Source organism: Aotus nancymaae, unplaced genomic scaffold (genome assembly GCF_030222135.1).
Source record: "Aotus nancymaae isolate 86718 unplaced genomic scaffold, 86718_ANA_hifiasm-v0.15.2.pri h1tg000016l, whole genome shotgun sequence".
NCBI classification, from domain to species: Eukaryota; Metazoa; Chordata; class Mammalia; order Primates; family Aotidae; genus Aotus; species Aotus nancymaae.
In genome coordinates, this window is record NW_026988428.1 from 55,633,671 (window position 1) to 55,654,973 (window position 21,303).

General features: G+C 37.0%; 2 protein-coding genes across 6 annotated transcripts in view; one reads left to right on the forward strand and one right to left on the reverse strand.

Moving 5' to 3' along the window:
- SOX5 (SRY-box transcription factor 5) overlaps nt 1–21,303 on the reverse strand; it is a 1,022,042-nt gene that overhangs the window by 662,829 nt on the left and 337,910 nt on the right. For all 5 annotated transcript variants that reach the window (XM_064377351.1, XM_012457140.3, XM_064377349.1 and 2 more), the window contains one exon: nt 2,405–2,471. The gene's annotated coding sequence lies outside the window, so the exon portion shown is untranslated. The remainder of the gene's footprint in view (nt 1–2,404; nt 2,472–21,303) is intronic.
- The window catches only part of LOC105720529 (mitochondrial import inner membrane translocase subunit Tim17-B-like), a 118,948-nt gene that overhangs the window by 33,178 nt on the left and 64,467 nt on the right, over nt 1–21,303 (forward strand). The gene's annotated exons all lie outside the window — the stretch shown is intronic.

Below are 21,303 nucleotides of genomic sequence, written 5' to 3' on the forward strand. Positions count from 1 at the left end.
TCCTTTAATGATCTCCATCTCCCTGAGAATAATAGTCAAGGTCCTACCATGGTCTGCCAGGTTGTAAATGATGAACGCCACACCACCCTCCGTAGTGCCATCTCTAACTTGTCTGTTCCTTACTGTCTTCCTGCCACTGCCCTTGCCATTCCTTCAACACGCCAAGCACACTCATCCTACTGGCTCTTCCTGTTGAATGTACCTCTCTTCCCTCACATTCTGAAATGATTCCCTTACTCCATTCAGGCCTCTGTTCCATTCTCTCCTTATCAAAGAGCCTTTCCCTAAACAGTGTATCTGAGGTGGTCTTGCAGTGTTCTCTAGTATCCCTGCTTTATTTTTCTTCTTAGTAAGTATGCCCACTGATATACATATCAAAACCTTCACTTTGTGTTTTCTTCCATAAGAATGAAAGCTCTGGAGAGTAGGAATTTTCCTTGTATGAATAAATAAATGAATTAATGAAGGGATCTTCATCTTTTTATTTCACTTAGCTAAACAGAAAACTTCTCCATGGAAATGACACTACCTAAAATAATTTTTAAGCACTTTATTTCTTTGAATTATTAGTATAATCCAAAGTGAAATGTCAATACCAAAAGCATTCTTTATGAAATGATAAATTGGCAAAATGGCAAATATGATGGGATTTTTATGTCTGTGCATAATGTAGTAGGCAGAATACTTTGTGTTCTGTCACCCACGAGGTAGCATAATGCAGTAGACCTGCATCATGCCAAAAAACATAGATTTAGTTCTGTAACTAATGTTTCATGTGACAGAGGACAGTAATTTGGGCTCGTAAAATAAGTTGATTGGACCAAGTTTCTTTCTATCTCTTAAGACTATAGGGATCTATGAGATGTTTGTCTCTTCCTTCTCGATTTTGCTTCCAAACATGCAACAGTCAAACTGAACAAGTGTATTCAATTTAAGGTCAATATTTATATAATACTTGGATGCCAAGAACACCTACCATGTTTAGCTTCAACTTACTTGATTTTAATGTTTATTTCAGTAATATTTGCAAACTAAAAATTTGGGGATGTTCATTATCAGAATACTCTTTATCAAAGTATCATTAAGAAGTGATTCTTAACTCTGCAAGAATCAGTGCAGACACACTTACAAACCCAATTACTTTGGCATATCATTTTAAATGCATCTTTTTGCAGGATTTTTACCTAATTTAGCTAAAAGCAGAGACTTAAGCATACGTATTGCATCAAAATATAGTTGAAATTTATCTTTCCTTTAAGCTGGTAAGCAGTGTTTTCTCAAAGTACATGCCAATAAAAATGTGTCTAATCCTTAATGTTCATGCTAAAAAATAAAGTCCCTGAAGCATCCAGGTAGAAGAACTTTAAGCTTAGCTCCTTTTTGAGAAAGTCATTTTAGTTGAAGAGATCTGATCACACTGAAGGACAAAGACATTTATCTCTCTGCATAATAAAAACCAAAAAACTCACTGGTAGTTGTTCTACAGAAGACCTGAATATCGAGGACCTAACACACACACGCTCCAGGGGAGCTGTGGAAGTGGTAACATGGGAGGGGTAACGAAGAGGGAGGGGATTTCCAAGTCTTCATTCATAACTAAGCATTAATAGTGAGAGTTGTGAACACTGCTGATGTTTCAACAATGGCTGAAACCAATGGAAGCCAAGAGACTTCACTGAACCAAGGGGTGAACACATAGGCATCAGCCATATTCATGGCAATGGGGACTTCAAAGGCCAGTGCAGCTCCAGCTTACTGAGGAATGTGGCTAAAATCAACCTTGCACAATGACTGCTGAATGCTCCCAGTAGACTCTTTGACTATATTGACTATTGAGATCTTTTGATTTACATAGAAATTGTCTGATTTAATTAACTTTCATTTCATACATGGTAGTCAACATTCTGTAGTTACCATTAGTGTTGGCAAACAGACTGACTCTGAAGAGTGTCAAAAGCTTTTAGACGTGGATCCCAGCACAGAGTATATGGCAGAGAAGAGAAGAAACTCCATTTTCATGACTTGAATGCATCCCCACTAGAATTACATGTTTCTTAACATTCTATATGTTTTAAGAATTTGATTCTGAGGAAAGTCATAAAGAAGTTTCATTTCAAAACAGTTATACGATACAAAGAAAAAATATAAATTAGGGTATCCATGTAACTTAGGTAATAATTTTTTTCTATTCTTGAAAGTTTCCTTAATTTTTTTTCATTTTCAACCTATAAAAGGAAGATACCCAAATGCTCGGCTTCTTACATTAAGAGTGTTATTCATGATTTGGAAACCAAGAAGAACTCAAGTAAGCATATACAAGAAATAAGCAAGTGGCAAGAGATTTGAGAATTGTAAAACCGATGGCAAATGAACCAGCAGCAAATGATAATGCAAATGTCCTGACCTGTTGGGTCTCCCAGGAAAATCTCTCCCACTCCTGGTGTCCTTGATATTATCTATTTCTTGAAATGCTAAAAAAAAAAAAAAAGAAAAAAAAAATGAAGACGAAATTAAAACAAAGAAAATGTTAAGTGAGAAATCAAAGTAATTCTAAAATACTCAGATCAAAAATCATAAAGATAGTTAAATAAGATTTTATTGCGAAATGTTGGAAAAAATATTAAGTAATTTAATTGTAATTTTTTTCCAGATCAAGATTCATAGCCATAAAACATCAGACTCATAAAACTGCCAGTTAGTAGCTGATGAATGAAAAATCAATGAACAACTAAAAATTTTTATTAATGACATTTCAAGATATAGCCACAACTGAAATGTAAAAATATGAACTAATTATTTTGGAGCCATATCAATGAAACTATTTAAAAGTCATCATATGATTAATTCAGTCACACGAGCATGCATGTGTGATGCATGGACTCATTAACACAAGTGTGTGTATGTAGCCTAAAGTGATCCTAAGCCTAGTTTTACTGAGACAATTGCAACCATTTACATGGGCCCTGATAGGCAGTTTAAAATATATATATAATGCAACATTACTTAGAGCTACAATACTTTATGCAAAACATTCTAATAGGCACTGAAATTTGGAGTACACATGTGTACAAATTTGTGGAATAGAATTTATGGAATACATAAGACTTAGCAAGCACAGTGCTATATCATACTAGGACACTAAGTTATATAAGAATAAATATTTTACAAACCCATTGAATAATTTCTAGGCAAAAACACCAACAACAGAAAGAACAAAATAAGAACAGAAACACTCTATAAGTGGTCACTTTATCAGAGCCAGACTGCAGGGTCATAAAAGCAGAATTTAAGTATTGATTTCCATGACAGAAAAGCCCTATGTCTTTGAAAATTTATATAACCTCTTTCAGGCTTAATTTCCCAATCTATAACATGGCTTCATAAGCTTGTCATGAACCAAGAATCCAAGAATTTTTCAATACACACAGCTATTTTGTTATGATTATTTATTTGTGAATGTCCAGTAATTTTTATATAGAGAAGTTCACAGCTATTCCCTACTTTTTAAGGTTTGGCCACCAAAATAACTAAATTATATGACTTCAAGATGTTTAAACATTTATTAATTTCATATGGGATCTTGCAACAATCTTATTAAAATTATATAAAACTTATCAATATTTTGTACTAGGATGGTCTATATTATCAAAAATTATGCAAGTCAGTATGTTAATGATAATACTTCAAATTGTACTTTTAGGAAAATAGAATTTCACTTCTGAAATACTGGTCTGTTATACCAGAGCTGCAGACTTAGAGGTAATCTAAGACCGGGTGACTTGTACAACTTTTATTTATTAATTTATATTCTTTTTCATTTTAAAAAGCCTAAATAATTTTGGAATATCTAGATTCTTTTAGAGTACACAAAATATCAAAAAGAATTACACTCTATAACCAAATAGAATTTATCCCAGGAATGCAAAGTTGATTTATCATATAAATATCAAACAACATAAAATGCCATGTTAATAAAGAGGAAAATCATACATCTCTATAGATGCTGAAAAGCATCTGACAAAATCCAACACCCCATTTTAACACCATAAAAATATTAAACAAACTAGAAATAGAAGGAAACTTCCTCAACCCAGTAAAGACCATCTATGAAAAATCTACAACTATAATACTTAATGGTGAAATAGTAACTGTTTTCTTCTTAAAATAAGGAACAAGAATATTTTCTCATATCATTTTTATTCAACATTTTATTAGATATTACAGACAGGTTCACTAAGAAAAGAAAGAAAAGGCATCTAGACTGAAAGGAAGAAGTATGATTATCTCTATTTGTAGATAACATCATTTCTATTTAGAAAATCTTAAGGAAGTAACTAAAAAACTATAAGAGCTAAAGAACAAGTTCAGTAAGATTGCAGGATAGTTGATCAACATATAAAAATCAATTTTATTTCTGCATACTAGCAATGAACATTCTGCAAATGATATCAAGGAAACAATTCCATTTATAATAACGTCAAAAGAATAAAATCCTTAGGTATGAATTTAACATTAGAAGTTGGAAGGCTTCTGAATCACAAACTAAAACCATCATTGAAAAAAATTAAAGAATATCTAAAAAATGAAAAGACAACCTACATTCATGGATGAGAAAACTTAATATTCTTGAACATAACTCTTATCAAAATCCCAGTTGGCTTTTTTACATAAACTGTCAAACTGATCCTAAAATTCATATGGAAATACAAAAATCCGAAATAGCTATATCGATCCTGAAAAACAAAAAAGTAAAAGGGGATGCACCCTTCCCAGCTTCAAAATTTATGACAAAGCTACAGTAATCAAGACTGTGTGATACCTGTATAAGGATACATATATAGATCTAATGGCACAGAATAAGCCCATACATTTGTAGCTAGTTGATTTTTGACAAGGTTGCCCAAAGAATAGGTGTGTTGTAAGTATTAATAAATTTTTAAAAATCTGGTCTTTGTCCCTGGTTCCTGCACAGAGTTAAAAACATTCTTGAGGCCAGGCATGGTGGCCCACTTCCATAATCCCAGCACTTTGGGTGGCTAAGGAGGGTAGATCATGAGGTCAGGAAATTGAGACCATCCTGATCAACATGGTGAAACCTCATCTCTACTAAAAATACAAAAAAATTAGCTGGGTGTGGTGGTGTACATCTGTAGCCCCAGCTACTCAGGAGTGTGAGGCAGGAAAATTGCTTGAACCCAGGAGGCAGAGACTGCAGTGAGCCGAGATCGCACCACTGCACTACAGTCTGGGTGACAGTGTGAGACTCCGTCTCAAAAAAAAAAAAAAATCTTGAAATTACCTGTGTGATAGATGCGCCTTTGTTAAGCTAATGAGGTGTCACAGGGTTGTTGCCACAGACAGCCTATACAATGGGGGAGGCTGTCAGAAGAATAAAAAAATCCCATGTAATTAGAGTGACGGCATTTCCAGTCCCCTATCTCTGGGGAAAGAAGATCTGAAGATTTAGTTCAGTTGCATGGCCAATGACATGCCTATGTAATAAATACCTCGAATTAAAATAATGAATATGAGGCTAGGTACAGTGGCTCATGCCTATAATCCCAAGACTTTGGGAGGCAAAGGTAGGGGGAAGATGATTTGAGGTCAGGAGTTCAAGACCAGTCTGGCCAACATGGCGAAACCCCATTGCTATCAAACATACAAAACTGAGTTGGGCATGGTGGTGCACACCTATAATCCCAGTTACTCAGGAGGCTGAGGCAGGAGAATCTCTTTAACCTGGGTAGCGGAGGCTGCAGTGAGCTGAGATCACGTTACTGCACTCTGCTTGGGCGACAGAGCAAGACTCCATCTTAGAAACAAAAAACAAACTATGAACATAAGGCTTAAACTGCTTCCAGGATAGTGAACATATTGAAGTACCAGGAGGGTGGTTCAACCAACTCCGTGAAGACACAAACTTGTGCTCCAGATTATTCCAGACATATCCTGTATACCTCTTTATCCAGCTGTTCATTTAAATCCTTTATAATAAAATGGCAATTATAAGTAAAGCACTTTAGTGTGACAGGTATGTTGTTCTAGTGAACTATCAAACCTTAAAGAGGTTCTTGGCAACTCCCAATTTTGTAGCCAATTCTGTCAAGCAGAAATAAAGGTAGCTTAGGGACCCCACTTGCAGCTGGCCTTTTAAGTAAGGACAGTCTTTTTGGGGACCTTGTCCTTGAATTTGTGGTATGTGATGTTAACTATGAATAGTTAGCGTCAGACTGAATTGCACTATAGGACAACCAGCTGATGTCAGAGAATTATTGTTAGAACGTAATATAGTTTTCAACAAATTATTCTGGGATAACAAAATATCCACATGCAAAAAAGTTAAACTGGACCCTTATCTCATATATAAATAAGAATTCAAAGTGGATCACATATACCTACATGTAGAAACTAAAATATAAAAGTCTTAGAAGAAAATGTAAATATTCATGACCTTGGGTTTGGCAATGGGTTGTCAAACACAAAACCAATAGATATGTCAGGCAACAAAAGAAATAAATAGGTAAATTGGACATTAAAATTAAAAACATTTGAGCTTCAAAGGACACTATCAAGAAAGTGAAACAGCAACCTACAGAAAGGGAGAAAATATTTGCAAATGATATACTTGACAAGGGACTGACTTATATTCAGGATATATAAAGAACCGCTCTATAATAAAAAGTCAAATAACTAATGAAAAAATGAGCCAAAAATCTGATAGAAATTTCACTAAAGAAGATGTACAAAGAAGATGCTCAATATCATTAGCTATTAGACAAATGTAAACCAAAACCACAATGACATGCCACTATATATCCACTAGGATGGCTATAAAAACAAGATAGATAATTACAAGTACTGGTGAGGCTATAGAGAAATGGGAACGCTCATAGATTGCTGGTGGAAATATGAAACGCTACAGTTGCTTTGGAAAGTGGTTTGCAGCTTGTAGAAATTTACAAATAGTTACCAAAATAACCCAGCCATTCTACTCCTAAGTATATACCCAAGATAAATTAAAAACATATGTCCACACCAAAATTTGTATACATATGTTCATAGGAGCATTACTTATAATGGTCAAAAAGTACCAATAATCTAAACGTTTTTTAACTAGCTAACAAATGAAAAAACAAAATTTGATATATCCATTACAATGGAATATTATTCAGCCTTAAAAAGGAATGCGATACATATTACGGCATTGATGAATCTTAAAAACATTTTATCAAGTGAAAGAAGTCAGTAACAAAAGACCTTATATTGTATAATTCTAAGTGTAAGAAACGTCCAGAATAGGCAAATCTATAGAAACAGAGAGTAGATCAATGGTTATATAGAGTTAGGGGAACACTTGAGGAGTAATGGAGAGTGAAAATGAGTACAAGGCTTCTTTTTGTCAGATGGAAATATTCTAAAACTAGGTAGTGGTGATACTAAATAATCCATGAACTTACTAAAAAACATTGACTTGACACTTCAAATGAATGAATTGTATGGTACATAAATTATAACTCAACAAACCAGTCTTTAAAAAAATTACATACTATAAAACAAAAACACATTAACTTAGTCTCATTCTCATTTTAAAAAGTAGGACACACATCTCCCTTAAAAAAATCTAACAATGTTAAGATAATACAAAATAAATGTTGACTACTCCCTGATACATAACATTAATGGCATACCATGGCTAAAAACTAATAATAAAATGTGTAACAGGAAGATTTTCTACTTCTAAATTAGTGTTCAGAGATTAGTCTTTCAACAGTACTCAAGTGTTATAATACAATCCAAGTATTATTATGGCTTTATCAAGGCTTATATTATAGAAGTTTTTTTTTTTTTTGAGATAGTCTCACTCTGCCACCCACACAGGAGTGCAATGGCGTGATCTTGGATTGCTGCAAAATCTGCCTCCTGGGTTCAAGAGATTCTCTAACCTCAGCTTCCAATTGTACTTTAGATTCTGGGGTGCATGTGCAGATCGTGCAGGATTGTTGCATAGGTACATATATGGCAAGGTGTTTTGCTGCCTTCCTCCCCCTATCACCTACATCTGGTATTTCTCCCCACATTATCCCTCCCCACCCTGTGCTGTCCCTCCCCTGGTCCCCATCAACTGACCGCAGTGTGTGATGCTCCCCTCTGTGTCCACATGTTCTATTTGTTCAACACCCGACTATGAGTGATACCATGCAGTGGTTGATTTTCTATTCTTGTGTCAATTTGCTGAGAAAGATGGTTTCCAGAATTATCTATGTCCCAATGAAGGACACAAACCCATTATTTTTTATGGCTGCGTAGTATTCCATGGGGTGCATGTGCCACATTTTCTTTACCATTCTATTGTTGATGAATATTTGGGTTGGTTCCAATTCTTTGCCATTGTAAACTGTGCTGCAATGAACCTATGTGTGCATGTGTCTTTACAACAGAACAATTTATAATTATTTGGGTATATACCCAGTAATAGCATTGCGGCGTCAAATGGTATTTCTATTTCTAGGTCCTCGAGAAATCGTCACACTGTCTTCCACAATGGTTGCACTAATTTGCACTCCAAACAACGTAAAAGTGTTCCTATTTCTCCACATCCTCTCCAGCATCTGTTGTCTCCAGATACATTAATGATTGCCATTCTAACTGGTCTAAGATGGTATCTCAATGTGGTTTTGATTTGCATTTCTCTAATGACCAGTGATCATGAGCATTTTTTCATGTTTGTTGGCCTCATAGATGTCTTCTTTTGAAAAGTGTCTGTTCATATCATTTGCCTACTTTTGAATAGGCTTGTTTGTTTGTTTGTTTGGTTTCTTTCTCATTTTTTTTATTGCATTTTAGGTTTTGGGGTACATGTGAAGAACACAAAACATGCAAGATTGTTGCATAGGTACACACATGGCAGTGTGATGTGCTGCCTTCCTCCCCATCACCTATATCTGGCCTTTCTCCCCATGCTATCTCTCCCCAGGTCTCCACTCCCCACTGTCCCTCCCTTATTTCCCCCCTACAGACCCCAGTGTGTGATGTTCCCCTCCCTGTGTCAATGTGTTCTCATTGTTCAACACCCATCTATGAGTGAGAACATGCAGTGTTTTATTTTCTGTTCTTGTGTCAGTTTGCTGAGAATGATGGTTTCCAGGTTCATCCATGTCCCTACAAAGGACACAAACTCATCATTTTTGATGGCTGCATAGTATTCCATGGTGTATATGTGCCACATTTTCCCTGTCCAGTCGATGGGCATTTGGGTTGGTTCCAGGTCTTTGCTAATGTAAACAGTGCTGCAATTAACATTCATGTGCATGTGTCCTTATTAGAATGATTTATAATCCTTTGGATATATACCCAGTAATGGGATTGCTGGGTCAAATGGAATTTCTATTTCTAGGTCCTTGAGGAATCGCCACACTGTCTTCCACAATGGTTGAACTAACTTACACTCCCACCAACAGTGTAAAAGCGTTCCTATTTCTCCACATCCTCTCCAGCATCTGTTGTCTCCAGATTTTTTAAGGATCGCCATTCTAATAGGTGTGAGGTGATATCTCAATGTAGTTTTTGATTATCATTTCTCTAATGACCAGTGATGATGAGCATTTTTTCATGTTTCTTGGCCTCACGTATGTCTTCTTTTGTAAAGTGTCTGTTCATGTCCTTTGCCCACTTTTGAATGGGCTTGTTTTTTTCTTATAAATCTGTTTTAGTTCTTTGTAAATTCTGGATATCAGCCCTTTGTCAGATGGGTAAGCTGCAAAAATATTTTCCCATTCTGTTGGTTGCCGATTCACTTTAATGACTGTTTCTTTTGCTGTGCAGAAGCTGTGGAGTTTGATTAGGTCCCATTTGTCTATTTTGGCTTTTGTTGCCAATGCTTTTGGTGTTTTGGTCATGAAGTCCTTGCCTACACCTATGTCCTGAATGGTTTTGCCTAGATTTTCTTCTGGGGTTTTTATGGTGTTAGGTCTTATGTTCAGATCTTTAGTCCATCTGGAGTTAATTTTAGTGTAAGGTGTCAGGAAGGGGTCCAGTTTCTGCTTTCTGTACATGGCTAGTCAGTTTTCCCAACACCATTTATTAAACAGGGACTCCTTTCCCCATTGCTTGTTTTTGTCAGGTTTGTCAAAGATCGGATGTTTGTAGGTGTGTGGTGTTGCCTTCGAGGCCTCTGTTCTGTTCCATTGGTCTACATCTCTGTTTTGGTACCAGTACCATGCTGTTTTGATTACTGTAGCCTTGTAGTTATAGATTGAAGTCCAGTAGTGTGATGCCTCCCGATTTGTTTTTTGCTTAGAATTGACTTGGCTATGCAGGCTCTCTTTTGATTCCATATGAAGTTTATGTTGTTTTTTTCGAGTTCTGTGAAGAAGGTCATTGGTAGCTTGATAGGGATAGCATTGAATCTGTAAATTACTTTGGGCAGTATGGCCATTTTCACGATATTGATTCTTCCTAACCATGAACATGGAATGTTTCTCCATCTGTTTGTGTCCTCTCTTATTTTGTTGAGCAGTGATTTGTAGTTCTCCTTGAAGAGGTCCTTTACATCCTTTGTTAGTTGTATTCCCAGGTATTTTATTCTCTTTGTAGCAATTGTGAATGGCAGTTCGTTCTTGATGTGACTCTCTTTAAGTCTGTTATTGGTGTATAGGAATGCTTGTGATTTTTCACATTGATTTTGTATCCTGAGACTTTGCTGAAGTTGCGTATCAGTTTCAGGAGATTTTGGGCTGAAACTATGGGGTCTTCTAGATGTACAATCATGTCGTCTGCAAATAGAGACAATTTGGCTTCCTCCTTTCCTATTTGAATACCCTTTATTTCTTTTGCTTGCCTGATTGCTCTGGCTAGAACTTCCAATACTATATTGAATATGAGTGGTGAGAGAGGGCATCCTTGTCTAGTGCCAGATTTCAAAGGGAATGCTTCCAGTTTTTTGCCCATTCAGTATGATATTGGCTGTGGGTTTGTGGTAAATAGCTTTGATTATTTTGAGATACATTCCGTCAATACCTAGTTTATTGAGGGTTTTTAGCATAAAGGGCTGTTGAATTTTGTCAAAGGCCTTCTCTGCATCAATTGAGATAATCACATTGTTTTTGTCTTTGGTTCTGTTTATGTGGTGAATTACGTTTATAGACTTGCGTATGTTGAACCAGCCTTGCATCCCCGGGATGAAGCCTACTTGATCATGGTGGATAAGCTTTTCGATGTGCTTGTTTTTTTCTTGTAAATCTGTTTTAGTTCTCTGTAGATTCTGGATATCAGCCCTTTGTCAGATGGGTAGATTGCAAAAATATTTTCCCATTCTGTTGGTTGCTGGTTCACTCTAATGATTGTTTCCTTTGCTGTACAGAAGCTCTGGAGTTTAATTAGATCCGATTTGTCTATTTTGGCTTTTGTTACCATTGCTTTTGGTGTTTTAGTCATGAAGTCCTTGCCTATGCCTATGTCCTGAATGGTTTGCCTAGGTTTTCTTCTAGGGTTTTTATGGTGTTAGGTCTTATGTTCAGATCTTTAGTCCATCTGGAGTTAATTTTAGTGCAAGGTGTCAGGAAAGGGTCCAGTTTCTGCTTTCTGCCCATTGCTAGCCAGTTTTCCCAACACCATTTATTAAACAGGGAATCCTTTCCTCATTGCTTGTTTGTTTCAGGTTTGTCAAAGATCAGATGATTGTAGATGTGTGGTGTTGCTTCTGAGGCCTCTGTTCTGTTCCATTGGTCTATGTCTCTGTTTTGGTACCAGAACCATGCTGTTTTGATTACTGTGGCCTTGTAGTATAGTTTGAAGTCAGATAGCATGATGCCTCCAGCTTTGTTCTTTTTGTTTAGGATTGTTTTGGCTACAAGGGCCCTCTTTTGGGTCCATATGAAGTTTAAGGTGGTTATTTCCAGTTCTGTGAAGAAGGTCATTGGAAGCTTGATGGGGACAGCATTGAATCTATAACTTACTTTGGGCAATATGGCCATTTTCATAATGTTGATTCTTCCCAACCATGAGCACGGAATGTTTTCCCATCTGTTTGTGTCCTCTCTTGTTTCATTGAGCAGTGGTTTGTAGTTCTCCTTGAAGATGTCCTTTACCTCCTTTGTTAGTTGTATTCCTAGGTATTTTATTCTCTTTGCAGCAATTGTGAATGGGATCTCACTTTTGATTTGGCTCTCTGTTAGTCTGTTATTGGTGTATAGAAATGCTTGTGATTTCTGCACATTGATTTTGTATCCTGAGACTTTGCTGAAGTTGATTATCAGTTTCACGAGATTTGGGGCTGAGATGATAGGTCTTCTAAATATACAATCATATCATCTGCAAATAGAGACAATTTGGCTTCCTCTTTTCCTAATTGAATATGCTTTATAGTTCTTTCTTGCCTAATTGCTCTGGCAAGAAATTCCAATACTATATTGAATAGGAGTGGTGAGAGAGGGCATCCTTGTCTAGTGCCAGATTTCAAAGGGAATGCTTCCAGTTTTTGCCCGTTCAGTATGACATTGGCTGTGGATTTGTCATAAATAGCTTTTATTATTTTGTGATATGTTCCATTGATACCTAGTTTATTGAGGGTTTTAGCATAAAGGGCTGTTGAATTTTGCTGAAGGCCTTCTCTGCATCTATTGAGATAATCATGTGGTTTTTGTCTTTAGTTCTGTTTATGTGATGGATTATGTTTATAGGCTTGTGTATGTTAAAACAGCCTTGCATCCCTGGGATGAAGTCTACTTGATCATGATGAATAAGCTTTTTGACTTGCTATTGCATTCTGTTTGTTTTTATTGAAGAATTTTGTGTCGATGTTCATCATGGATACTGGCCTCAAGTTTTCTCTTTTAGTTATGTCTCTGCCCGGTTTTGTTATTAGGATGATGTTGGTCTTATAAAACAAGTTGGGGAGGATTCCCTCTTTCTGTATTGTTTGGAATAGTTTCAGAAGGAATGGTACCAGCTCCTCTCTGTACATCTGGTAGAATTCGGCTGTAAACCTGCCTCGACCTGGGCTTTTTTTTAGTTGGTAGGCTATTAATTACTGCCTCAACTTCAGCCCATTATTGGTCCATCCAGGGTTTCAACTGCTTCCTGGTTTAGTCTTCGGAGAGTGCAAGTGTCTATGAACTTATCCATTTCTTCAAGATTTACTGGTTCGTGTGTAGAGTTGTTTGTAGTAATCTCTGATGGTAGTTTGTATTTCTGTGGAATCAGTGGTGATATCTCCTTTATCGTTTTTTATTGCATCAATTTGATTATTCTCTCTTTTCTTTGTTATTAATCTGGTTAGTCGTCTATCTATTTTGTTGATCTTTTCAAAACAGCAGCTCCTGGATTTGTTGATTTTTTGAAGGGATTTTTGTGTCTCTATCTCCTTCAGTTCTGCTCTGATCTTAGTTATTTCTTGTCTTCTGCTAGCTTTTGAGTTTTTTTTATCTTTCTCCTCTAACTCTTTCAATTTTGATGATAGGGTGTCGATTTTACACCTTTCCTTGCTCCTCATGTGGGCATTTATTGCTATGAATTTCCCTCTAGACACTGCCTTAAATGTGTCCCAGAGACTCTGGTATGTTTTGTCTTCATTCTCATTGGTTTCGAAGAACATCTATATTTCTGCCTTCGTTTCATTGTTTATTCAGTCGACAATCAGGAGCCACTTGTTCATTTTCGATGAAGTTGTACGGTTTTGAGTTTGATTCTTAATCCTGAGTTCTAATTTCATTGCACTGTGGTCTGAGAGACTATTATGATTTCCATTCTTTTGCATTTGCTGAGGAGTGATTTACTTCCAATTATATGGTCAATTTTAGAGTAAGTGCAATGTGGTGCTGAGAAGAATGTATATTATGTGGATTTGGGGTTGAGAATTCTGTAAATGTTTATTAAGTTCGCTTGGTCCAGATCTGTGTTCAAGTCCTGGATTTCCTTGTTGATTTTCTGTCTCATTGATCTGTCCGATATCAAGAGTAGAGTGTTAAAGTCTCCCAGTATTATTGGGTGGGAGACTAAGTCTCTTTGTAGGTTGTTAAGGACTTGCTTTCTATATCTGGGTGCTCCTATACTAGGTGCATATATATTTCAGTTAGTTCTTCTTGTTGTATTGATCCTTTTACCATTATGTAATGCCCTTCTTTGTCTCTTTTGATCTTTGTTGGTTTAAAGTCTATTTTATCAGAGACTAGGATTGCCACTCCCGCTTTTTTCTGCCCTCCATTTGCTTGGTAAATCTTCTTTTGCCCCTTTATTTTGAGTCTATGTGTGTCTTTGCATGTGAGACAGGTCTCCTGAATACAGCACACTGATGGTTCTTGGCTTTTTATCCAATTTGTCAGTCTGTGTCTTTTGATTGGGGTATTTAGTTCATTTACATTTAATGTTAATATTGTTATGTGTGAATTTGATCCTGCCATTTTATTACTGGTTGGTTGTTTTGTCCTTTGGTTGGCATAATTCCTTCATTCGTCATTGGTCTTTACCATTTGATTATTTTTTGCAGTGGCTGTTACTGGTTTTTCCTTTCTGTGTTTAGTGCTTGCTTCAGGACTGGTCTTGTAGGGCCGGTCTGGTAGTGACAATATCTCTCAGCAATTGCTTGTCCATAAAGGATTTTATTTTTCCATCACTTATGAAGCTTAGTTTGGCAGAATGTGAATTTCTGGGTTGAAAGTTCTTTTCTTTAAGCATGTTGAATATCAGCCCCCACTCTCTTCTGGCTTGTAGCGTTTCTGTCAAGAGATCCGCTGCGAGTCTGATGTGCTTCCCTTTTTGGATGACCTGACCTTTTTCTCTGGCTGCACTTAGTATTTTTCCCTTCATTTCAACCCTGGTGAATCTGACGATTATGTGCCTTGGGGTTGCTCTTCTAAAGGAGTATCGTTGTCATGTTCTCTGTATCTCCTGTATTTGAATGTTGGCCTGCCTTGCAAGGTTGGGGAAGTTCTCCTGGATAATATCCTGAAGAGTATTTTCCAGCTTGGATTCATTCTCCCCATCATCTTCCGGTACACCGATCAGGTGTAGATTAGGTCTTTTCACATAATCCTGCATTTCTTGAAGGCTTTGTTCATTTCTTTTCACTCTTTGTTCTCTTTTCTTGCCTTCTCACTTTGTTTCATTGAGTTGATCTTCAATCTCTGATATCCTTTCTTCTGCTTGATCTATTCGGCTATTGAAACTTGTGTATGCTTCACTAAGTTCTTGTGCTGTGTTTTTCAGCTCTGTAAAGTCATTTATGTTCTTCTCTAAGCTGGTTATTCTAGTTAGCATTTCATCTAACCTTTTTTCAAGGTTTTAGTTTCTTTGCATTGGGTTAGAACATGTTCCTTTAACTCAGAGAAGTTTGTTATTACCCACCTTCTGAAGCCTGCTTCTGTCAATTTGTCAAATTCATTCTCCATCCAGCTTTGTTCCCTTGCTGGTGAGGAGCTGTGATCTCCTGGTGGGGACAAGGCATTCTGGTTTTTGATGGTTTCATTCTTCTTGCACTGGTTTTTGATCTCAGGGAGCTGCTTGGGGAGGCGGCCTTTCCTTTGCCTGCCTGTAGAGGTGCTACTAGGCTGCCATGGGTTCAGTGGAGCTGCTGCATCTCTTATTTACTCAGGAAAGTTAGGCCGGCTTCTGCAATGGTGGCTGCCCCTCCCCACTCAGCTGGATTGTTCCTGGTCACTCTCTAGTGAGGAAACTCTGGCATGAGAGTTTTTTTTCAGTCTGCTGGGCTTTGTCAAAGGGTAGGGGGACCTGTCCTGCTATATGGGCTGTTTCCCTGTTTTCAGTTCCCCTTCTCTCTGTGGTGGGGGTAGATCCATCCAGCTGGCTTTCTGGCTTTCATGTCAGCCAGTGCTTCCACCTAGATCTATGCCCCAGCGCTGGCCAAAGTTGCTGTTCTGCCCTGTTCAGGCAGCTTGCTGAGGCTTTTCAGTCCGGGGAAGATCTCCTGTTCTGTGGGTTGTTGAGGGCTTGGGTGGAGCGCTATATCTGAACTGAAGTCCCAGAGGGGGAGATCTCCCAGGCCTCCTGTCGGTTGCACACACCTCCTGGGTAGGGCAGTACCCTGCCTTGCCTCAACTTGTCCTATTTGGTTTATACCCACTGTCCAACCAGACCCACAAAATGAACCTGGTACCTCATTTGGAATTGTGGAGACCACTTGGTTTCTGCGTCTTTCTTGCTGGGAGCTGCTTTCCAGAGTTGCCTCTTATTCAGCCATCTTGGGATCTCCAAAATATTTTTTAATACAAAGTATGGCAACATTTGGAATACAGTTTGTTAATAGTTGAAAATCATAGACATTTTAGAATTTTGTAAAACCATAGAGATTTTAGAATTATCTCTCTGAGAACGACTGTTATGAAAGAAAATTTTAGACGTCAACCCGAAATAGATAAATACATGAGAAAACGTGCTTTTAAAACATCGAATTTTGAAGGAGAGGGAATAACAAGGGGATGATTAACGGGGTTAAAAAATACAGTTAGAAAGAAAACAATCTAGTGTTTGGTATCACAATAGAGTGTCTACAGCTCATAATAATTTATTATATATTTCATGATAACTAAAGGAGTGGAACTGAAATGTTCGTAACATAAAGAAATGACAAATGCTTGAGATGATGGATATCCCAATGACCCTGATGTGATTATTACACATTGTGTACTCAAATAAACATATCATATGCACCTTAAAAATATATACAACTATTTTTTCTCCATAATTGAAACTTCTAAAAATATCAAATTTCAGCGACAAAAAATTGAGGTTCCTCATTTCTATTTAACCTTTAATTTTAATATGAATGCATTTAATGAAATACTCAAGAGGCTACATATCCTAAGGGACTCGCATTTATCCAACTTCATGATCGTAAGAGTTATATGATTAAGCAGCCTCAATTCTAGTTATACCACCTAAATACCTAACCTCTCTGTTTATTTAATATGTATTTCACTATTCAAGTATATTTTCTGCTGCTGAATCTTAAATAAGGCTCCAATCCCTTCTCTAAAATGTACATGCACATTGCTTTGAGTTAAATTGGGGATTTGTTGAACAGAAACCATCCAACCATTCATCTGTTCATTTACTCAACAAAAAGTTCCTGAGCACTTATTATAAGATATTGCATATAAGATAAGGCAGAATGGAGAGATGAAAAGAACATAGACTTTGGGATCACACAGATATAAGCTTGAGTTTAGCCCTTAACTTATTATAGGTGGTAAAACCTTTCTCAGCCTCAATTTCCTCATCTTTAAAGTGATGATTAATCTAATTAATGTTCTAACAGACCTCAATAATTAATGTTAAATTCATTTATTCCTGCCTATTTGAAAGTTAAGTAAATTTAACGGACAAGAATTCTGTGTTTTAGGAGGTAACAGCATATGTTGTAGTGTATGTAAATAATGTGAAAAATTACAAGGCAGAAATTTCCAGTGACAAAATAAGTGAAATGATTTATACTAGATATAGAACATAGTATCATCATTATCGCCAAATAGATATAGCATTTATATAGTTAACCACTGAGATAAATAATTATCAATTAACACTAATTCTCTTCTAAAACATTAGTGTTCCAAAGTATTAACTTTGGGAAATAATCAGAGGACTTGTACTTTATATAACCAATGATACACATACATTCACACACACGATATTAAAATGATTCAAAGAATAAATGTGCAATGTTACAATGCTAATTTAGAATTACAGGAATTGCTTACTTTTTTCTTTTGCCGAACTATGTTTTCTAAATGTTTCTCCAATAAATTTTATAACTTTCCTAATAATAAAAGGGCTATTACATAAAGTGACAAAACATACACAGGTTGTGTGTTATTGTTTAAACGGGGCAAAAAAAAGTTTCCCAAAGGTTCTAAGTCGGCACCTAGTCCCCTCACACCAACCCAGTCTTCCACCACAGCAGAGATATCTACTGGGGCACCCCATCCAATTGGAAGTATCTAACTGCATCATTGCTAGAACTTTTCTAGCATTCTGCCTGCTCTTAAGACTAGAGAAGCAACATTTTGAACAGCAATGCTCATCATATAAAGTTTCCTCCAAACAGTATTGAATAAACAAACTCATAGAGTCAGAAAACTATCATCATCTTTAGATTTATATCTCATTTTACTCCACCTCCTACATAGTAGCCAAAAGTCTGAAGAAAACATGTATTGACTTATCGTGCTTCGTGTTAGACACTAATCTGCACTGGCTTTGATTTCACAACTACCCCATGAAGTGTACATGGTTAACTCCACTTAATAAATGAGGATACTGAGTGGGGCTTAGTTGCCCATGGTCACATGTGACAGAGCTAGGATTTTAACTCAGGATGGCCTGATGTCAAAATCCATTTACTTTCCAATATATCACATAACCTCTTCAAAATATGCTGTGTATCAATTCCCATTTTGTTTTCAAATATTTGCTAATGGATTAAATAAAGTAATTGTTGCTAATATGGAAATGAGCTAGTCAGGTTACAGTGAAAAAAATACAAGACATGAAGGTCTCCTCCACCCATCCATCACTCCTCCTCCTTCCTTTCTTTTCTTTCCTATATATCGCTTGCCATCTCTAAAATTAATTTGTTTCATGACTGTGTCTATTTTGTTCATAGCTTCACCTCCAGTACTGAAAACAGAGCCTGACTTCAAATAAGAGTTTAATACTTAGTAGATGAATACATGTATTCATGAGAACATGTGTAAATTCTTCTTTTTACTCGTTAAGTGTCTCTTGACAAATCTACTAGCCTCTCTGCTTTTAAATCTCCATTTTTTAATGCAATACTACCTAAGATTGTTGGAAGTTTAAATTTAATTCACTCAAAAACTGCCCACTGAGCACCTACTACATGCTAGATACTATTCTAAGCAATGGGATCATAGTCGGGAACAAAACAGACAAAAATCTCTCATGCACCTTACAGTCTAGTAAGTAAAAAAATGAGAATATAACACAATATATTCAATAGCAATAAGTGGTCTAGAGACAAAAAGAGTTTGCAGATAGGAATCTGAGAGGAGGCTCTGCAATTTTAAGCAGGGTAACAGGAAAGGAAGATATACGAGTAAGGAGGTGAGGGATGTGTAAATTGGGAAAAGAACTTTTCACGCAGAGTGAATAGCATGGTGGCATGACTGTATTTTCAGAATGGCTGCAACGCAGTGAGTGAGCCCAAGAGTAATAAGAAGTGAGGTCAGATAAAGGAGGGGGCAGGCAAGGATTGTGTAAGACCTTGTAGGCCATAGTTAGGATACTGGCTTTTGTTCTTAGAAAAATTAAAGCCAATATGGAGATTTGAGCTTAAGTGGGAAGTCAAGTGATTTGGGTTTTAATTGTTTCAATATTTCTCAATGAGGTTATCATTGGCATTTTGAGTGGACAGCTCCTCGTTGTCCCCAGCATCAAGCATATGACAGGCCATTTAGTGTCTTTAAACTGGGCCCATGAAATGCCAGTTGTACTCCCCAGGTCTTTTGACAACCAAAAATGTCCCTATTTATTTCCAGGGCTATGTTAAGAATAGGCTTAAAGTAGGTCGGGGTAGAGTCTATTTTAATATTCCAGGAGACAGTTTATATTATCTTGGGCCAGAGTAACAGTGGTGAACGTAGATTGTTTTCTTTTTTCTGCACTGAGGTTTTGCCAATGGACCGGACAGGGGTTTGAGTGAAAGCTAGGAGTCAAGGATGACTCCCACATGTTCAAAATGAGCAAACAGTAGGATGGAATTACTATTCACTGAACCTGTGAAGACTGAATGTGGGTGGAGCATGAAAAAAGTAGGCGCTCATCAAGGCACGTAACAAACTACCATGTAAAAGCAAACATATCTAAGTTTCATCCAAGAATTTTGTGAAATAAGGGAATAGGAACTAGTTCTGAACTGTAAGATTTTGTTAGAGCATGTTTTGGGAGCGGATAGGATTAACAGAAATAAACATTAAATAAATGAGTAAGTGATTACTGATAACTAGTTGTAATATATTAGGTCTTTCCAAGCAATTAGATTATGTTAAGAAACATTTTTAAAAAATATAATCCAAAGCATTGAGTCTGTGGGATTTCAAACAATACATGGTACGGTGGTAGACAGGCCTTCAATGTTGTTAAAATCACACTGTGCCCGTATTGCTTGGAATAGACACCCTACAGTGAGACTAAAGCTGAACCTTGGGAAAACAGTGGGTGATACGACTGTCTGGCACTCCATACGGACTAAGCATCACCACTTTCAACACTGCAGAGTCAACTGGTCAATATATGTGACCTTTTCTCTATTCATGGGTAATTTCAGGATTTCAGACGAACAGCCATGCCCAGATATTATTTAGATGTTTTTTCATGTGTAGAGTTGAGTCATCCTTCCAGACAGACAAAATTATTTGAATGAACACAATAAACTGATTGATACAAACACACAATTTAGAGTTGCTAGGAGGAAGTGTCCGACTGCATCACTGTTAGAACATTTTCCGGCATTCTGTCTGCTCTTTAGAAAAGCAGCCCTTTGAACAGCAATGCTCATCATATAAACATGAAGTTTCCTCCAAAAGATATTGAATAACCAAACTCATAGAGTCAGAAAACTATCACTGTCTTTGGATTTACATCACATTCATGAGCACTGTATCTCAAGATTTCCTATTAATATCCACCATGAGTCGGAACAAGTGAGGTATTTACATTCCAAAAGAAGTCCCAGGCCTGGTGCAGTGGCTCACTCCTGTAATCCCAGCACTTTGTGAGGGTGCTCACTCTCTCTTTACAGAGCATTCTCTGATCTTCCAGCTTTTTTCTATTTAGTATGTTGAATTCTCAGACTGCCTCCCCTGGGTGAAATTTTGCTTATTGAATTAGGAGGTCATTGGATAAAAGAAATTAGTTAAGGCAGGAGGACTGCTTGAGGCCAGCAATTTGAGACCAGCCTGAGCAATACAGCAAGACCATGTTTATAATGGAAAAACTTTTAAATTAGCTAGGCATGTTGGCATTTGCCTGCAGTCCCAGCTACTCTGGAGGCTGAGGTGGGAGGATCACTTGAGTCCAGGAGGTCGAGGCTACAGTGAGCTATGATCATACTGCTGCACTCTAGTCCAGGCAACAGAGTCAGACCCTATCTAAAAAAAAAAAAAAAAAAAAAGACAATAACAACAGCAACAAAAAAATCATACACACATGAATAAGCTTTGCTTCCTTTAGAAAATGTCATCATTGGCTGGGTGTGGTGGCTCACTCCTATAATCTCAGCACTTTGGGAGGCTGAGGCGGATGGATCACCTGAGGTCAGGAATTTGAGACCAG